The 5,485-nt window shown below is 43.3% G+C and overlaps 1 long non-coding RNA gene across 1 annotated transcript; it reads right to left on the bottom strand.

The window, feature by feature from the left end:
• Window positions 1-2,997: 2,997 nt before the first annotated feature.
• Window positions 2,998-4,884, bottom strand: LOC139400209 (uncharacterized). The gene is made up of 2 exons (XR_011632460.1): window positions 4,506-4,884; window positions 2,998-4,289 (listed from the first exon to the last, which is right to left on the bottom strand). It is a non-coding gene; the product is annotated as an uncharacterized lncRNA (long non-coding RNA).
• Window positions 4,885-5,485: the final 601 nt, after the last annotated feature.

Genomic DNA, 5,485 nt, shown 5'->3' with positions numbered 1-5,485 from the left:
TTGGTTTCATCTGACCAGAGCACATTCTTCCACATGTTTGGTGTGTCTCCCAGGTGGCTTGTGGCAAACTTTAAACAACACTTTTTATGGATATCGTTAAGAAATGGCTTTCTTCTTGCCACTCTTCCATAAAGGCCAGATTTGTGCAATATACGACTGATTGTTGTCCTATGGACAGAGTCTCCCACCTCAGCTGTAGATCTCTGCAGTTCATCCAGAGTGATCATGGGCCTCTTGGCTGCATCTCTGATCAGTCTTCTCCTTGTATGAACTGAAAGTTTAGAGGGACGGCCAGGTCTTGGTAGATTTGCAGTGGTCTGATACTCCTTCCATTTCAATATTATCGCTTGCACAGTGCTCCTTGGGATGTTTAAAGCTTGGGAAATATTTTGGTATCCAAATCCGGCTTTCAACTTCTTCACAACTGTATCTCGGACCTGCCTGGTGTGTTCCTTGTTCTTCATGATGCTCTCTGCGCTTTTAACGGACCTCTGAGACTATCACAGTGCAGGTGCATTTATACGGAGACTTGATTACACACAGGTGGATTGTATTTATCATCATTAGTCATTTAGGTCAACATTGGATCATTCAGAGATCCTCACTGAACTTCTGGAGAGAGTTTGCTGCACTGAAAGTAAAGGGGCTGAATAATTTTGCACGCCCAATTTTTCAGTTTTTGATTTGTTAAAAAAGTTTGAAATATCCAATAAATGTCGTTCCACTTCATGATTGTGTCCCACTTGTTGTTGATTCTTCACAAAAAAATACAGTTTTATATCTTTATGTTTGAAGCCTGAAATGTGGCAAAAGGTCGCAAAGTTCAAGGGGGCCGAATACTTTCGCAAGGCACTGTATATATATATATATATATATATATATATATATATACATATATATATATATATATATATTATACACTGTGGTTTCAGGAGGTACTCACACCCCCTTCACATTTTCAAACAGATTCAACAACAAAGACCAGGAAGGTTTTCCAATACCTCGCAAAAGATGATACATCTTTTTTAAAGTAGACATTGAACATCCCTTTGAGCATGGTGAAGTTATTAATTACACTTTGGATGGTGTATCAATACACCCAGTCACTACAAACATACAGGCGTCCATCCTAACTCAGTTACCGGAGAGGAAGGAAACCGCTCAGGGATTTCACCATGCGGTCAATGGTGACTTTAAAACAGTTACAGAGTTTAATGGCTGTGATAGGAGAAAACTGAGGATGGATCAACAACATTGTAGTTACTCCACAATACTAACCTTAATGACAGAGTGAAAAGGAGGAAGCCTGTACAGAATACAAATATTCCAAAACATGCATCCTGTTTGCAAAAAGGCACTAAAGTAACACTGCAAAACAAAATCCAAAGCAATTCACTTTTTGTCCTGAATACAAAGTGTTATGTTTGGGGAAAATCCAACACAACACATTACTGAGAGTACCACTCATATTTTCAAGCATAGTGGTGGCTGCATCATGTTATGGGTGTGCTTGTAATCGTTAAGTACTGGGGCGTTTTTCAGGACAAAACAGAAACGGATTGGAGCTAAGCACAGGCAAAATCCTAGAGGAAAACCTGTTCCATCCAGTATGCTTTCCAAAAGACACTGGGAGACAAATTCACCTTTCAGTAGGACACTAAAGTAAGTAAGTAGAACACCCCTCTCCTCTACCTCTCCCCTACCTCTCCTCTACCTCTCCCCTCTCCTCCTCTACCTGTCCCATCTCCTCCGCTACCTCTCCTCTACCTCTCCCCTCTCCTCCTCTACCTCTCCTCCTCTACCTCTCCTCCTCTCCCCTCTCCCCTCTCCACCTCTACCTCTCCCCTCTCCTCCTCTACCTCTCCCCTCTCCTCCTCTCCCCCTCTCCTCCTCTACCTCTCCCCTCTACCTCTCCTCCTCTCCCCTCTCTCTCCCCTCTCCTCTACCTCTACCTCTCCCCTCTCCTCCACCTCTCCCCTCTCCTCCTCTACCTCTCCCCTCTCCTCCTCTCCCCTCTACCTCTCCTCCTCTACCCTCTCCTCCTCTCCCCTCTCCCCTCTCCACCTCTACCTCTCCCCTCTCCTCCTCTACCTCTCCCCTCTCCCCCTCTCCCCCTCTCCCCTCTCCTCCTCTACCTCTCCCCTCTACCTCTCCTCCTCTCCCCTCTCCTCTACCTCTCCCCTCTCCTCTACCTCTCCCCTCTCCTCCACCTCTCCCCTCTCCTCCTCTACCTCTCATCCTCTCCTCCTCTACCTCTCCCCTCTCCTCTCCCCTCTACCTCTCCCCCTCTCCCCTCTCCTCCTCTACCTCTCCTCCTCTACCTCTCCCTCCTCTACCTCTCCCTCCTCCTGACTCTGAACCACTGCATCCTGTGATAGGTCAGCTACATCGTCAACACCTACCTCATCTGCATAACTGTCAGAGATCATTGACTAAGTCAGTCCTGTGTGGTTGCGGTTTGCTGTAGCGTTGCTACTGTATGGTTGTGTCCCAAGCAGCATCCTATTACCTACGTAGCGCACTACTTTGAACCAGAACCCTATGAGCCCTGGTTAAAATGAGAGCACTACATAGGGAATAGGGTGCCAATTGGGACCAAGATGCATCCTTTGACCTGTTTAAAGGGCCCGTGAGGACATTTCTCTCCAGATCATCCTGATGTCCTGGTTGTGTATTGATACAGTACGCTTCACACAGGATCAATACTCTGCTGAGAACATAATGGAGTCTCTCTGAGGGTGACTGGACTGGACTGGCTGAGAAACTAACGTTTAGAGGTCCACACACACACACACACATACATAACACGTACGCACGCACTCACACACACACACACACACACACACACACACACACACACACACACACACACACACACACACACACACACACACACACACAAACACACACGCACACACACACACGCACACTGAAGTTTGGAGGCCCATGGGATGGATGCTGCATATACAGTATCTACTGTTTCTACAGGCATGACTCTGTCCAAACTGTTTTAATCAGCATCTAATTAGTGGCGGTTCATTGGTTGACAGTTCTATAGTTGGCAGGATTCATTCATTAATTAAGTAAAATCGTCTAAAGCATCTGCCTGATGAAAGGTTTTAGAAATGTTTAAACGAGCAAATTATTGACCCCAATCAGAAACATGGCAAAGAAACAAATATTCACAACAGCTTGTTATTAACTGCTGTTTCAGTTAAGTGACTCTTGGTTTAACTTAAAAGTCTTTCTGAAGGCTATTATCTAATATAATTACATCATCGTTACAACAACAGAATTTTGGGGGGTTTGAAGATAACTCTCGCTCAACATCATGGTCTAGTCCGCCATTAGAAGTTCATGTATTTATTTTAACTGAACAAACTGAACAACTAACTATTGTATTAAATTCATTTGTTACAAAATTGTGCCGTTCCAGAATATCCAGACATTCTAGAAGATTCAGATATTCTATAAAGAACACCCAGACATTCTAGATAGAACACCCAGATATTCTAGATAGAACACCCAGACATTCTAGATAGAACACCCAGACATTCTACAAAGAACACCCAGACATTCTAGATAGAACAACCAGACATTCTAGATAGAACACCCAGATATTCTAGATAGAACACTCAGACATTTTAGATAGAACAACCAGACATTCTAGATAGAACACCCAGATATTCTAGATAGAACACCCATACATTCTAAAAGACTCAGACATTCTAGACAGAACACCCAGGCATTCTAGATTACCCAGATATTCTAGAACAAAGACATTTTAGATGACCCATACATTCTAGAACACCCAAACATTCTAGAACATCCAGGCATTCTACAACACACAGACATTCTAGAACACCCAGACATTCTAGAACATCCAGACATTCTAGAACATCAAGACATTCTTGAACACCCAAACATTCTAGATCATCCCGACATTCAAAACACCCAGACATTCTAGAACACCCAGATATTCTACAACATCCAGACATTCTAGAACATTCCGACATTCTACAAACAGCCAGACATTCTTGAACAGCCTGTGATTCCAGAACATTCAGCCATTCTACAATACACAGCTATTCCAAAAAAGCAACCTGGCATCACAGTCTACTAACAAACATGAATCCATCCAGGCACTAATGAAACATGATAATACTTTGTCTTGTTGTGCTTCACTCTGTCAGAGGCAGGCGTGGAGATGGAAGCTGCCAGTGTGGTTGAGAAGGCGATAGTTGCCACCAGAGTAATCGTCGTGCTCCCAGACGTTTCAGGTAAAACTTCTGCACGGCAACAGAAGAAAACATTTACACTCAATGAATAAAAGATGAGAAAAAAAGTGACGTTATGCATTCATTTAAAAAAGGAGAGGAGAAACACTACATGTTACACAATTGCTGTGAAACAGGTTTTTCATGGAATCATTTCCCTCAGAGCAGGTGCATTATGTAGTCAAATAGAGCAACACTTTGGAGGAGAAACACTCAAACACTGTGTACCTGTAACTAAATGTCCTGGAATAAAACTGTTCTCTCTCTTCGTCCTTGGTTAAGCTCCATCTAGCACTCTCTCCTTCACTATCGGAGACTCGGAGAGGAGAACCTGTTGGTTGGATGGTCATCTGGATTGCACGGCCTGTTTCCTGAATCCAAGCAGGAAGAAACAACTCACTGGAACTAACAAGAGTGTTCAGCAGTGTGCCCAATCCTAAGAGAGCACTTGTGCCCAAATATCACTCGAGCAGCAAACGAAAACAGACAAACTCTAACCCACCTCAGAGTAGCCTCCAAGAAACCACTTAACCCCATATAACCCTTTTTGTTCTGCTGTCTGTAGTGTGTAGTGTAGAACGCTGCCGAACAGCTCTCTTACTAACTTACTTAGGCCTACAGGCATGAAACGGGTCTAATAATAATGGGGTCATGCTGGTTAAACAATAACAGCCTTTTCCTGACCAAGATTACATTAAATGGAATACGTCATAGAATCAGACTGTTGCTCCCCACATACTAGGTACTAGGCTCCGTCCTAAAATGGATCCCTATTTTTTCCTAGTGCACTACTTTTGTCCATAGCCCTGGTATAAAAAAAATACAATGGTGCACTACATAGGGTATAGGGTGCTATTTGGGATGCAGGCCCTTATTAAAAAGCCCATAATATCCTATTACAACACTTAATCCTTAAAGGGACATTTCATGTTCATCGTCTCCAGCATCACTCCAACATCAACAGGTGTGAAAATGGTGTGTTCCTATGTTTTGTAGGTAAAACAGATAGAGGAAGAGAAGTGTTTACAATGACGTCATCGACCAATTAGTGGGCAATGCCTCCTGACAATTGGTTAAAATCGCGGCGCACGCTGATGACGTCATTGGAAACACATCTTCCTCTATCCTTTATACTACAAAACATAGGAAGCGTGACATTTTTACATATGTTGATGTTGGAGTGGTGCTAGAGATGAATATGAATATTA

Source organism: Oncorhynchus clarkii, unplaced genomic scaffold, assembly GCF_045791955.1.
Source record: "Oncorhynchus clarkii lewisi isolate Uvic-CL-2024 unplaced genomic scaffold, UVic_Ocla_1.0 unplaced_contig_280_pilon_pilon, whole genome shotgun sequence".
NCBI lineage: Eukaryota > Metazoa > Chordata > Actinopteri > Salmoniformes > Salmonidae > Oncorhynchus > Oncorhynchus clarkii.
The sequence above is the reverse complement of the archived record's forward strand: the minus strand, read 5'-3'. Positions and strand labels throughout refer to the sequence as shown.